Source organism: Herpailurus yagouaroundi, unplaced genomic scaffold (assembly GCF_014898765.1).
Source record: "Herpailurus yagouaroundi ecotype Mexico unplaced genomic scaffold, PumYag 213, whole genome shotgun sequence".
NCBI classification, from domain to species: domain Eukaryota; kingdom Metazoa; phylum Chordata; class Mammalia; order Carnivora; family Felidae; genus Herpailurus; species Herpailurus yagouaroundi.
Window position 1 is genome coordinate 6917807 of NW_024412444.1, and position 15585 is coordinate 6933391.

General features: G+C 43.2%; 1 protein-coding gene across 4 annotated transcripts in view; it reads right to left on the minus strand.

The window, feature by feature from the left end:
- PTPRG (protein tyrosine phosphatase receptor type G) overlaps nt 1-15585 on the minus strand; it is a 722691-nt gene that overhangs the window by 153231 nt on the left and 553875 nt on the right. The window lies entirely within an intron of this gene.

Here is a 15585-nt window from a genome sequence, read left to right on the forward strand (position 1 = left end):
TTGGAACCAAAGGATATTTAATAGCTGTGTGACTTTAGGGAAAGGTCTTAAGCTCTCTGAGCTACTTCCCTTATCTGTAAAATGGGAATTCTGAGAGTATTTACTCTTTGGGATTGTTGTGACAATTAAGCAAGCTCATAAATATAAGGGGCTTAGCACAGTGCCTTGGGAGCCCTGATTTATCAAGGCAAGCACTTGGCTGAGAGCAGACCAGCTCATTTTGTGTTTTAAGCCAGGGATTGGCAAATGTCTTCTGTAAAGTGCCAGATAGTAAATATTTTAGGTTTTGCAGGCCAAGAGGCAAAATCAAAGATGTCACACAAGTACTTATATTAACAAACACATTTCCACCACCTTATTATTATTTTTTTTTTGCACACCTTATTAATGATATTCAAAACACTAATAACAGAGAACAATTTTAAATCGATACACCTATTATAAGAAGAATGAATTGTTTTGTGGGGGATAACATTTCACTTAGAGTTTGAATGTAAAAACCATTCGTAGGTCAAGGGCCATACAATGATAGTCAGTGAAATGGATTTTGCCATCAGGCCACATTCTTCTCTACCCTTACGTTGATGGGGGTAGGGGGGCAAGTGTTAGAAAGTCACCCTGATAACCAGGGCTACAACTTGGGGGGAGCAGAACTTTACATGTTCAAGTGTCTCTACCATTAGTGATCATTTCTTTGGTGAACAGACATTCCAGAATTAACTCTTGAGTTGTTGTCTTTCCTCCTTGAGTTTCCTAGTTAGCACCGAACATTAATTTTTACTGATCTTCCTGAACATTCCATTTCCTGCTCAGCCCCATAGGGAATGTTCCACTGACAAATGGGGTGCTCACAATGCTCCGTTGTAAGTTAGAAATAATTTTAGAGACGGTGGCACTCTCTTTCTCACACTGCCCACAAAGCCCACATAAGCCACAAGGTACGTAACTGGCTGGACCCAAGACGGAATTCCTGAGTACAGCCACAGAGAAGGAAGGAAGGATGTACTTTTCAGGTGAAAACATAAACTCTCCCAATATCTGCAAAATGGGATTTTAACAGTGTCAAGCGCTTAAGTAGGTTAGATGAATAAATGAGTATTAAGTGAATTAACATTAGTTAAGGGCTGAGGAGGTTGTCTGGCACAGCATAAGTACCTATTTAAGTACTTGTTACCTGACTCTGGTTATCAAAGGGCAGTTTGACTCCAAACCCATCCTGATTAGGGCATGCTGCCTCCAACTCTGATCCAAATTAGTAATTTGAATTCAAAACATTCCTTTCCCAGCCACTTACCTAGTTGAGAAAAATATTTGAAACACTATTTATACCACCATTCATTCCATTAAACCATAATAAGAAGGTTCTGTGCATTACTAGATAAAAGAATTGAAAGGGAATGAATCTCATATTCCACTTTCAAGGATCCCAGTGCTGTATGCAGACAATATTATATTTTAATAATTAATTGTTCATCAAAGAAAAAGATGAAGAACAGGGATGCTAAATTCAAAGTTATTCAAATTGCAGAAATGAATAATGTATGACTTTTATATTAAATACACACTGTATTAAGTAGTCTACATTTCACCCAACTCTGTCTTTCATTTTTAAGCATTTTGCACGACAATATGAATAATCAGTTAGGGGAGGTTTATTTAGAAAAAGAAATACCTTATTTGAATGCAAACGGAGTATATCCGAAGATGATTAAATTTTTCTTATCAATTAGAAAATTTTGTATGAGGGCTTTAAAGTCATGGTCAACCATTAAACCCAGCGCAGCCCAGTTATCCTTTTCAACACTAAATTAGAACTGGCTCGATTCTGTTCAATTTCTTATTTCTGATAGCAGTGCCAGGAGGCAATCTTTAATTAAAGAAAATTTGAAAGATTCAAACATGCATAATTGGATTAAAAATGTGATCATTAAAACATTAGATGATAATCATCTGATTGATTGCATTTTTCAGTGTGTTAATAACCTAATATTTTCAATGCTTTGGTTATATAGGAAGGAAGAAATCCCTTTAGAAGGTACGATGAACAATCAAAATACAAATGAGACCTATACAGTAACCAGGAATTATGGAAAGAGACTGAAACACAAACAAGCAGACCTACCCCGAGGAACACAGTGTCACATGGGGCAGAATGTGGCGGACCCTAAGGGAGGGATATCTGTGCCATTCTTCAAATGAGCAGTCAATCAATTTCAGGGAAGTGTGTAAGATAAACAAATCAAAGAAAGCCCAAGCTTCTGTCTTTAGCCCAATGACTGCTGAGTTTCTTCAGGATTTCCCAAAACTTTTTGTAAGGAAAAGCTATTATGTTTCCCTTAACCGCTTAAAGTCACTGGGGTAGGACTGGTCTTCTGCTTCCTGCTGGGAAGCGTAGGGAGAGAGTGACATTGGAAAACACTGGGTCACAGGTCACTCTACACGGGGCAAGAAGATTTATGACACTGCTGCTCAGAGTTAACGTTCATGCATATCACCTGGGGAGCTTGTTAAAATGGAGATTCTGATCCGGTAAGTCTGGGTTTGAGCGGAGAATCTGCATTTTTCACAATACTGAGTATATTAGAGTAGTCAGTTTCTGTGGGAACTGTATTAATGGGCCCCCACAGTGTCCGCAGCATCATCCACTGCTACTTTCTGACTCTTAGGTACAGCCACACATGATCACATTACCCAGGGCCTTTGCACTGGCTCTTTGCTCTGAAACATTTCCTCACTGCTCTATTCATGGCTAATTTTAGAGCAAATGCCTTTCAGCTGCTAATAACTTAGTCCGATTTGAATGACACATTTCTCAGTGAGGTCTTCCCTGACTACTATTTTGAAAATGACAATTTTCAGGGCAGGCTCATGAAGGAAGCATTTGATTAAAAACCTGAAGGCAGAAATGAGCCATGCAGCAACCTAGAGAGAACATTCCAGGCAGAGAGAAAAGTGCAAAGGGATTCTTCCTGGTGTGTGGCTGGGGTGAAGTGAACAAGAGGGAAGGTAGAAGGAAAAGTTCAAGAGCCCCAAATTTGATAGGCTCTAGGAGGAAAAAGATCAGCTGTTGGTTAAAGTACAATCTGGATTAGGTTAAAAATTGTCAAGATGCCATCGATGACTCTATGAGTCTAGAAACATGAGTCTATGAGTCTAGAAACCCAGAGTCTGATCCTAGGTTAAGTCTGGATCAGCCATGAATGGGCTGTATGATTTGAGAATGGCTTTCGTGTGACAAGCTGGTGACCAAAGGGCCTGCTGACCACAGGGATGGAAAATGGAGGTCATGATAGAAATAAAGAGCCTGAGGGCCTGAATCCAGGGGATTTAGGAGCATGGCATCTAGATGCCCTCGTGGAAGTCAGAAAGCACTGGATTATAATTAAGATGGTGGCAGAGGCCTCCTAGAAAGAGCTGAGGAATTAATTTTATGATCTAAATACAAGCAATGATACCTGCTCTGTATAAATGGATGTTGGCTATTAGGTAGGTCATCTCCCTGACATCAGCAAGGAGGAAGGAATGGGAAAGGTGGAGCCATGGAAAAGTGCCTGGCCCGTAAGAGGCTTCATGATAGATGATTTTAGGGAACAAGCCTAAAGTTACAACTAGGGGATCCTGGGGAAGTCCCCCAAGAATCACAAAGAACTGAGGGATTCCAAAGAGTTACAGGGGACGTTGGTTCCATTTCATTTTACAAATGAGGACAATGAGGTCCAAAGGGGGACAGTGACTGAACCACGACCACACAGTGAAGTAGAAGTGAATCTGGGTCTCGGATGCCCAGCGCCAGGCTCTTTCTTATCCTATTCTGGGTCCCTGGGCTCTGAGTTCCTCCCCTGCCCTGATGTAAAAATGATGGGAGGAAATCTCACTGAAGAATGAAGAACTTGGCTTTTATAAACATAAATCTAACCCTGACACTGCCCAGGTCAAATCTTCCAGTGGTTTCTCACTTCAATTAGAATAAAATCCAAACTGCTTACCGTGGCCACGAGGCCCTATATGATCTATCTACCTCCGCAGCCCTTCACCTCTGCGCTCGCCTTTGCTGACAACCCACCTGTCTCCTCACCTTGCTGTTCCTCGCCCACCTTGCTTGAATGCTCCTCCCCAGCGTCACTCCATATGGGGGATTTCTTTTCACCCTGAGTCCTGCAAGGTGAAAGGTTATCTCCTCAGAGCCTACCCCAGACACCCCATCTTGGTATGTTCCTGCTGCATTCACTGAATCACACCTAGTTCATTTCCTTCCCACTCTGCTTTTACTTGTTTACTGTCTGTCTTCCCCAAGAGACTGATTGCTCCACAAGGGCAAACACCTCGCCTTTCCCGTTCACCCCATATACCCAATAACTAAAACACTGCCTGGAACATAGCAGGTGCCTAATAGTTATGTGAAAAGAGAATGAAGGAACAAACAAGCATGGTAGTTGGGATATCTTAAATAACCAGTGCATCCTAGACATTGTGTCTCTTTCATATCTAAGTCACTGACAATTATAAGACACATCATTATGTCAAGGCAACATGCCGCTAATTAAACAATGACATGACATCATGTGTAAGATGCATCCTGACTTTAGAGTTGTTAAAATATGAAGAAATGGAAAAAAAAAACCAACAAAACGTGTAACTATGTGTGAGGATGGATATTAACCAGACTTGGTGTGGTGATCACTTCACAATGTACACATACATTAAATCATTAGACTGTATACCTGAAACTGATATAATGTCAGGACACAAATATATGACCAAAAATATATGAAGAAATGAGAGTCACACAATTGATGACATCAGGATATTGACATGACATTTTCAACAAGATTCACATGAAAGGACTCCATCGTCTTTATGAGCCTACTAGAAGCCGGGTCGGGGCCTATTTTATGTGACCACAGTATAGAGTGCTCATGGGGCCAGGCAGCAGCATTGACTCCCATCTGTTTATCCTGACTAGGTTCTCTAGCCTCAGTTTACCCTTCAATGACCTGAACCCCTGGACTGCATTCCACAGTGTAGTATGTTCTACAGATCACCTCTTCTTACCAGAGCACATTTATATGTATGACCTCAGGGTCAGGCACTGCTGTAGATGTTCTCTAAATGAGGCTTCACAACTCGGTGAAGTAGGTATCATCATCCTGATGAGGGCTGATAATCTGCCCAAGGTCATGGCTGTACAGACCTCGGTCTCATTACAGTCTGTGTAATGGCTTAATAGTGGTCTCTTCTCTTTAGCAGGCTGGAGGCTCCATTATGGCCAGACTGTGGCTCCCAACTATACCCTCAGTACATAACACAGTGCCTTAAAGAGTAGGTCATTTATACATGGCTGAAAAAAACATTTTTGATCAAACTAAATCACGAAGTAACTCTAAGTCAAAAGTGGCCCAGGGGCCAGATCTAACCTAGCACCTGTTTTTGTAAACGAAGTTTTATTGGAACATAGCCATGGCCATTTGTATACAAACTGTCTATGGCCGCTTCCAGGTTACAACTAAACAACCGAGTTGTTGCAGCAGAGAACATATGGCCAGCAATGCCTAAAATCTTTGCTATCAATCCCTTTACAGAGAGAGTTTGCTGATCCCTGTGCCTGTATGAAGAGGAGTAGGATATTTAAAAGAGGGGGCAACAAGCAATCCCATTTGAGAATGAATGGGGCAACCTACACAAGGCTGTAGAGGTGTGACTGTTACTTCTGCTTCTTAGATATTCTCCACCAGTGGGCATTCAACTCTCCACCAGAGAATGTAATTCTCTGCCCACTGGCCCTTCCTATAGGCCCATGACCATAACATGAAGAGCTGGTGTTATTCCAAGTTCTGAGCAAAGGCTGCTTGACTGGGAAAGAGCCCACCTGATTAATCGGAATCTTGAATTCAAGCGCCCAAAGACCCACTCCAAGGGCATGGAACAGCCACTCCATCCTGGTTCAAAGACATCTAGGCTCCTTGAGTTTACTGGTCCCGTCAGTTGGCCGAACGTGGCATTTTGATTTAAGGGTTGGCATTTGAGTAAAATGTATGTTGACATGAATATTTCCAAAGAAACACAAAAAGCAGAGTCTTGTCAACAATTAAGGAAATGAACAGGATATTTAAATTATAGAGTCATACAGTGACAAAAACCCAGTACTGTCACTGAACAGGTCCACTGCTCGCCTCTCTCCCCTACCCAGTGGTTGTAAATGACCGGGTATGTACATTGTTTTAGTGTCCAATCAGACCTAATTCACAGAGGAGAAAGTGAGGCTCACAAGAATGAAGTGATTTTGACAAAAATCCGGAAGTTAATCAATGATGGAAATAGGAACTGGCCGAGCAGAGCTGGCAAGAGAATGTATTTTAGGATCTAATAAAACTGGGATCAAATTACTGTTCCACTCCATGAGCTGGGACAAATCAGCCGAGGTCTCTGCACCTCAGTTGACCCATCTGTAGCACAAGATTAAGAATTTTACCTCACTGCGCTGTTGGGTAGGATTCATTAGGATTATACGTGCAGAACATCTGGGCAGGGTTAGGCCCACACCCAGGCATTACCAGATGAGAGGATCTTCTTCGTTTCCCACACTTTTTGATTCCTTGCCCATGACCCCTTCCCCTGATCTCAAAGGGACTGGCTACCCCAATCACTTTGTGACCATTTTCTTCCTCATGTGGTTTTATTTTGCATGACTCAACTCACTCCAGCAACATACATTCTATTTCAACACCCAGGTAGTGACGGAAGCAGCACTCAGGGATCCGCAATCATATCCCGTCACCTCCATACTCACATCAATAAGTAACAACAGTAATGGGAATGGTGACGGGGAAGGGGGCAGTGACAGCAGCTGAGGTTGACGCTGACCGTGTGCTAGGCACAGCAGGTACAAGAAGTCTGTACTGACTCCTCGGGACAAACCAGTAAGGTTGGCGTTATTATTACCTCATTATATAGCTGAGAAACCAGAGCCACAAAAAGCTTATGTGACTTGTGCAGGCTGTGCCTAGTCCAAATAATCCTGGTATTAATCCCGGAGCCTTGCTCTTGGCCATGCCACCATGGCGCCTCTCCCGTGCCAAGGTGACATTGGTATAGCACGGTGGGAAAACCACACAAAGTAGCCCCAGGTACTTCAGTGAGCACCTTTGCAGTAGATGACAGGAGACATCATTTAAACTTTTCTCTTTGCCTTCCACATCCCATTGAAACAACCAGGAAAAGGGCATTTCCTTGGGCTCCCATGATCCTGTGCAAATGATCAAATACTGACAGAGAAGGCTGGGCCAAATGACACCTAGCCTCAAATTCAAATCCAATGTAAAGGGAATCACTTTTGAAGTCCTTTTCTGTCTTAACATTATTGGTAACAACACTGTGAGTGATAAGATAGAAGCCGCACAGCATCCCATTTCCTGGCCCTGGCTAAGAAAAGAAATGGAAATAGCTCCTATCTACGGTGGTAGTTCTGACACGTTGAAGTCCAGGAAACTGTGGAAATGGCTTAAGTGCGCCTGTTTCTCGAAGATTTTGAGATCAAAAGTGTTCAGATAAGCATCTGCCCTTCCTGGATCCATAACAGATGTGAGCCAATTAGCCAAGACCAGGGTACTGAATATTTATAGCACACTTCAGGAAAGTTCCATGTAATTAAATGCCAGAGACATAAACTTCAAACAGGAAATTTTGTCGCATGTTAAGATGTTCAAAACTATCAGTGGGCTGCTAGATGATATAGCATCGGGTTTCCTATTGAAAAGGGAGAAAATAATTTGATTTCTTTAAGGTAAACATTAAACCGGAACTCTAATTAATTCAGTTGAAACACATTTGGATTACATGGCGATTTGGGTGAGATCAAAAGTGAAGCCCATCTCTGAAAAGTCTATCAAATGGTTAAGTAATGACACGAGTAGACACTTACATCATCCCAACATGAACAAGCCACTAACTCTATTAGCACAGTGACCGTAATAGCTACCATTTAGTTAAGGCAGGGATGGCAAACTTTTTCTATAAAGGGCCAGAGAGTAAGTGTTTAAGGCTTTGTTACAGCCGCTGAATTCTGCTGTCATGGTGCAGAAGCTGTCACAGACAATATGTACACAAATGAGTGTGGCTGTGTTCCAGTAAAACTTTATTTACAAAAATGGGCAGCAGGGAAGATTTGGCTCACAGATTGCACTTGCTGGTTGATGATTTAGAGGACAGTGGACAGGTGCCAGCCACCATTTCTTCTTAGTTATTTCCTTATCGGAATGCATGTAGCATTAACACCTATGGGGCCTTATCCCCATCTTACAAGGGGGAACCCAAGCGACAGAAATGCAATGATTTGTTCCAGGATCACACAGCTCCCAATGGGGCAAGCCAGAATTCAAACCCAAGACAGACTACATTCTGAAGCACTGTTTCAGGATCCAGTGTTCCTAAAGTCACATTATATGTGAAAAATAACAAACGCCATTTCTTTAAAAATATTCTATAACAGACTTTTCAGAAAACTCATTCCAATGTTCTAATTGTTTATTCATATGAACACAGGAGATTACTCTGCAGGTGAAGAATATTAGTCTTTTTAATCTTCACCACCAAGAATGGGATGCCCCCCCCCCCCCCCCACACACACACAAAAGTTTCCTCATGATATTAAAATTGCCCTAAAGGCAGGGAAAATCTCGTTCATCATTTTATCCTCAACACCTTCACTAGCACTTTGTAGGCCCTCCAAGGATGACAGGACGCATAAACTCTATGATTAAAGAAGCTTAAAGTTCACATACACAAAACAGGCAAGAAGTCCTCAAACCACATCAAATCATCTCTGCCCCATCTTCTTGCTGTTGGACTGTAATGACACATAATACTATTTCTGTCTAGTAGCTGTATTTCCCCCCAAAGGTCCCTTGTCCTGGGATTTGTCCTTTTCTTCCAAAGTTCATGCAAGACTCTTTTTAGGAACTTGAGCCATTTAGCCACAGACAGAAAGTTTATGCCAAGATCTTGACCCCAGGGATAATCACAATGGTGCAAGAATGATGATGGCAGAGCATGGTCCCGTTATAAGCATTTCTTTGCATGTCCTTTCTACAGTCTGTATAACAAACCTAAATCAAGGCTGAAAGAGGCAGGTGGTGACCCTGGCAGAGAACAGAGGGGGAGATGGTCTGGGAGTAAAGAGGGCCAATCTCAAGTCACAAAGACCTTGATTCAAGCCACTCAGGCAATGCCTGCTTTGCTTACCTTTCTATATAAAGGGGGACAGGATAACTGTATCTCAGAGGCTTTCTGGAGCATTCACTGGTGCCTGTCCAGATAATTAGACCCTGGCCTGGTGCAGAGACAGCCTGCACCAGCACAGTAGCAGTGGGGAGCCTTTGTTTTTAAACCTGAGACCTGATTCCCCATCCCCTTTGTTTCTGATTTCCTTTTTCCAAATTCCAAAAGGAGTCGTTGGCTCTCAAAGTCATCTCTTAATGATAGAATCCCAAGGTGGCCTGCAATCAATTTGCAGAGAGAACAAACAGTCTGTCAGGGGTACTTACGGTGAAGCGTTTTTTAAAAGGTGCTGTCACTCCTCTCTCTGCTTGTTGTAAGGCCACTTGGTACCTGATGTGTCCCACAGGAAAGTGGTGTCGGAATCTCTTACTTTCTAAAGCTAATGACTGTCTTCTTTGATTGTGAAATTTAACACACGCGCAGAAGGGTGCACAAAACATAAATATACTGTTGACAAATCATCCTAAAGTGAAACCTGGGGTGACCAGAACAGGGGCAGCCCTTTGCACCCTCCCTGGGCCGGTGCCTCATCACTTTCCCATCCTGCCCCAACAAGTAACCGGCATCCTCTTTTTACAAGTCATTGTTACTTTGTTTTTCTTTTAGTAGTACCACCTACAGATGCACCCCTAAACAATATAGGCTAAGTTTTCTCCGGATTTGAACTTGACACGGAGGAATACTTTACACATTCTTCAGATTCTTGCTTTACGTTGTGGTTCTCGTACGTGCCCAGGTTATTGAGAGGTATAGGATCCCACCCCTTTCCATCAGGGTGGAATGTTCTATTGTAAAACTGTACTGTGTTTATCTAGCTTGCTGATGATAGGTATGTGAGGCATTTCTAGGTTTGGGCAGTCAGAAAAAACAATGTCACCGATGTTCTTGTACACATCTCATGGTACACTTTCATCTGCGTTCTCTAGGGCGCATACACATACAGGAGCTGGTATACCGTCAGGATTTTTAATATTTGGCTATCTGGTGCATATTGCCAGATTATTTTTGGGTTTTGTGAATGTATCACCTTTGAGAAATCAATATGCGATATACACGGGTCATTCTTTAATTTACAGCCATGTGAGCAAATCTACGGGGACAGTGTGGTGAATTTTTATATTATACCTTATGCAATCATCCTCCAGATCAAGATACATAATACTTTTATCACTGAGAAAATTCCCTCATGTCTCCTCTCATTTACTATACCCCTCCATCTCACTATTTTGGCTTTTACCATCCAAGATTAGGTTTTTTTCTGTTCTCGAACTTGAGAGAAATGGAACTAAGCTGTATGTGCTCTTCTGTTTTCAAGTAAGTCAAGCAGCTGGTTACTTTTAATTGCTGCATAATACTCCACTGTCTGGCCATACTACAACTTGCATATTCAGGCTTCCATTGGTGGACATTTGGGTTGTTTCCACTTTGTGGCTAATATACACAAAGTTCCCATGGGCAAGTCTTTCTGTGGACATTTCTCTTGGCTGTATCCCCACATGGGGGCTTGCCAGCTCAGAGGATAAGGCGTATGTACAGTGCTGGCAGAAACGGCCAAATGGCAAAAAAAAAGAAAAAGAAAAAAAGAAAAAAAAGGTGGGGGGAGCGGGGCGCCTGGGTGGCTCAGTCGGTTAAGCATCCGACTTCAGCTCAGGTCGTGGTCTTGCAGTCCATGAGTTCGAACCCCGTGTTGGGGTCTGTGCTGACAGCTCAAAGCTTGGAGCCTGCTTCCGATTCTGTGTCTCCCTCTCTCTCTGTCCCTCCCCTGCTCACATTCTGTCTCCCTCTCTGTCAAAAATAAATAAACATTAAAAAAAGAAAAACGAACAGAAGAAATAGCCACACGGCTTTCAGAGAGGCTGAACCATTGGCATCTCCACAGCAGCTCTCCTCGAGTGGCAAGGGTGCCGTGCCCCAGGCTGCTTTCTTTTAAAACAGTGTATGTTTAACATATCACATACATGTCACATATGATGTGTATAACATATCAGCAGGTGTACAAAACAACGCCCCCCCCCCCCATCCTTTAGAGGAAATTCAGATTGCTCAAGGCCCGGAGTCCCTTTCCAGTTCTTTTTGATGGGCAGAAACCTCAATCCTAGCAGGTGGAATATGGAAAAAAAAAAACAGATGCAAATGTACCTGCTCCTACCATCACACAGAAACACTTGGCCAGGGAGTCACTTATATTTGCAAATTTCCTTTATCTCTCCCTTTCTGCCGAACGCCTGGGTGACTCCAGTGATTCGACATTGTCCATACATTTGGACAGCTGATGAGCATTCCAGGGCAGGGGAGAAAATGGGTGTCAAACATTCCAGAAATGAACCCAGTAGAAAACTAGTCAATCGGGGAAGCTATTTTGCAAAGAAAGTTTTGATCTTGTCATAGCCCCAACTTCCATCACTGAAAAACTTGGAAGAGCCTTGTTTTTTTACTTTAATTGAAGGGTGTTCTCAGGTGATCATTCATTTGTACTTTCACAGAGAGCTTTCTCGGAAGAGGCTGGTCAGAGAGGACGGGGAGGAGCCTTCTGGCTCTGCGTGGTGTCTGAGTCGATCTCTAACTGCCCCCCTCACAGTTCCTATGAAGGAGAAAGATACCGTCCTGCTCACTAAGGTAGTACATTCAACAGAAGATGGAAAGGACAGTGAGGAGGGTAACAGGAAAAGAGGGACAGAGAGTCAAAGCTCAACAACCAAGCAATCACTACGAGCACGCTTCCTTGCAAAAACAAAAAATTGGGGACAAGAGAGACAAGAGAGAGTGGTGAGTGTCGCGATGCCTTTTGACAGTATTCTAGAATATGTACATAAACAGGCTGCTGGATTTTGTGTGGATATTATAAAAAAGGAACAGAGGAGTAGGTAATCCAAAAAAATGAAAGAAAAAAAAACTTTTTAATTGACACAGGATATAATATACATTTCTGAGCACTGGTCAATTGGGTAAAACTAGTTGTAAGAGAAGGATACATTTCTATACCTACTCACATACGAGTTTCTTTTTTCTCTTTTTTCTTAAATGGGTTAAAAAAAACAGAGCTAGATTAAGTTTTTCAGAACCAATATTTCTATCAGGTGTGGCTACTATTAAGGGCTGGGTCCTGAATACAGAAAGCAGCGTACGTGACTGAGTCCATGCTGTGAACAGGATTCACAATATCTCCCTAAATCTTTCCCCCCCAGTGGATATTGGTGGTGGTGTGTGAATAAAACACCTGACTATAGATATGTTTTACTGCATCCATGTACTACTGCTCTTTGGATAGATGGGGCCAGAATCAATGGCAAATCACAGCTCTCTATTTCTATTTTTTTTTTTTTAATGTTTATTTATTATTGAGAGACAGAGAGACACAGAGCAAGAGCAGGGGAGGGGCAGAGACAGGGTGAGACACCGAATCTGAAACAGGCTCCAGGTTCTGAGCTGTCAGCACAGAGCCTGATGCAGGGCTCGAACCCATAAACCGTGAGATCATGACCTGAGCTGAAGTCGGTTGCCCAACCAACTGGGCCACCCAGGCGCCCCTCTATTTCTATTTCTGCATGGCTCTCAAGTTTATAAAAATCACAATTCACCTAAAAAATGAACACATAAGAAACAACACTTTATGTTGACATGGGGTTTCTAGATCTCTCTCCCCATCAACGAAGAAGCAATGTTGCTGAGCTCAGAGCTCCAACATGCCGGATGCACTCACCACTAGAGACCTTCGTCTACAGGGATGCTGCTTAAAACCCTGAAACATTCCCCTCTCCACCTGGACAGCTTCTATGTACTCTTTAGGTCTGAGTGGTCATTCTGTCTGAGATGTCTCCTCTGTACCCCCAAATACGTTAAACCTGCTGCCCCCCACTTTCTAATGCAATGACAATGCTTAATCGTATGTCTCCCCCAAGACTTTATAAATGTAAGGAGGGCAGGTCTGTCTGCTGTGCTCTCTCTGCCTAGCTTAGGAGTATGCTTAGATTAGGCACTTAAGGGGTGGCTCAGTTGGCTAAGTGTCTGACGTGGGCTCAGGCCACGATCTCACGGTTTGTGAGTTCGAGCCCTGCATCGGGCTCTCTGTTGTCAGCACAGAGCCCGCTTTGGATTTTCCATCCCCTTCTCTCTCTGTCCCTCCCCAGTTTGTTCTCACTTACTCTCTCTCTTTCTCTTTCTCTCAAAATAAATAAATAAACTAAAAACAAAAACCAAAACAAAAATATCAGGCACTTAATAACTAGGCACAAAAGGAATAAGCACTGCTTCTAAGAACCTCTGAGCATTTTAAAAGTGAGAGCACCGGGGCGCCTGGGTGGCGCAGTCGGTTAAGCGTCCGACTTCAGCCAGGTCACGATCTCGCGGTCCGTGAGTTTGAGCCCCGCGGCGGGCTCTGGGCTGATGGCTTGGAGCCTGGAGCCTGTTTCCGATTCTGTGTCTCCCTCTCTCTCTGCCCCTCCCCCGTTCATGCTCTGTCTCTCTCTGTCCCAAAAATAAATAAAAACGTTGAAAAAAAAAATTAAAAAAAAAAAATAAAAGTGAGAGCACCAATAAAAAAAAATTCTTGGGAAATGGGACTAGGAGAACGTCTTTGGAAGGAAGATGAGAACCTCCGTGCCAGCCAAGGGAGGGCAGGCCTAAGGTCTTCCTTCCAGAGACAAACTGCCAGCAGGAGCCTTGTTATCTGGCAGCCTCCAGCTGCCGCACCTTCAGGATTGACCATGGTGTGCTCACGGAGGCTGGCCTTGCTGGCACACTCTAGCCGGTGACTGCCCACGACAGGGGAACCCAGGCTGGGCCACTCCTGCCCAACGCAGGACGTCTCTCCCAGGCAGTCTTGGCTCGGAGGTGCTCCGATGGCCTGGCCAACACTTCTTGTTTTTGTTCTTGTTCTTCTTCTTTTTAAGTTAATTAATTAATTAAATATAATTTATTGTCAAAGTGACTTCCATACAACACCCAGTGCTCATCCCAACAAGTGCCCTCCTCCATGCCCATCACCCATTTTCCCCTGTCCCCAACCTCCCATCAACCCTCAGTTTGTTCTCTGTATTTATTTTTTTTTTTTAATTTTTTTTTTCAACGTTTATTTATTTTTGGGACAGAGAGAGACAGAGCATGAACGGGGGAGGGGCAGAGAGAGAGGGAGACACAGAATCGGAAACAGGCTCCAGGCTCTGAGCCATCAGCCCAGAGCCCGACGCGGGGCTCGAACTCACGAACCGTGAGATCGTGACCTGGCTGAAGTCGGACGCTTAACCGACTGCGCCACCCAGGCGCCCCAATGTTCTCTGTATTTAAGAGTCTCTTCTGGTTTGCCTCCCTCCCACTCTGTTTGTAACCTTTTTTCCCCCTTCCCCTCCCCCATGGTCTTCTGTTGAGTGTCTCAGGAGCCACGTAGGAGCAAAAACATATGGTATCTGTCTTAGAGGGGAAAGTGGGCGATGGGCATCGAGGAGGGCACTTGTTGCGATAAGCACTGGGTGTTGCACAGAAACCAATTTGACAATAAATTACATTTTAAAAATATGGTATCTTTCTCTGACTTATTTCACTTAGCATAATACCCTCCAGTTTCATCCACGTTGCTACAAAAGGCCAGATTTCATTCTTTCTCATGGCCAAGTAGTATTCCATTGTATATATAAACCACATCTTCTTTATCCATTCATCAGTTGATGGACATTTAGGCTCTTTCCATAATGTGGCTATTGTTGAAAGTGCTGCTATAAACCTTGGGGTACATGTGCTCCTATGAATCAGCACTCCTGTATCCTTTGGATAAATTCCTAGTAGTGTTATTGCTGGGTCATAGGGTTATTGCTATAAGTTCCTAGTGGTGTTATTGCTGGGTCATAGTTCTAGTTTTAATTTTTTGAGGAAACTCCACACTGGCCAAGACTTCTTGAGAGCTGCCTTCAGCCAGTCCTCCTAGATTCCCTCCTCATTCAGAGATGTCAGACCTGTACTGTCATCCCAACGCTCTCCCCATCCAGCCCTGCTCCTCTTTATCCCTCTCCTGCCAAAAAATTCACCTGCACTTAAAACCCCACCTTGCTGTCTGCCTCACAGAGAACCCCGATGACCAAATGCTAAGTAGGACTGGCCAGTATGACCAGATTTCTCACTGGCATTTCAAATGGAAGAACATACAAGATTCTTCCTATTAAAAAAAAAACCAAAAAACCCTTTCATTTAATGAGGAATTAATATTCTAAGATATGACTCCCAGAGCTGAAGAAATAAAACCAATTCTGAACTGTAACAGAAATCCATATTGATCTTTTCCTTTTTACACATTTCTATTGTCATTTCCAAGCCAGAGATTCT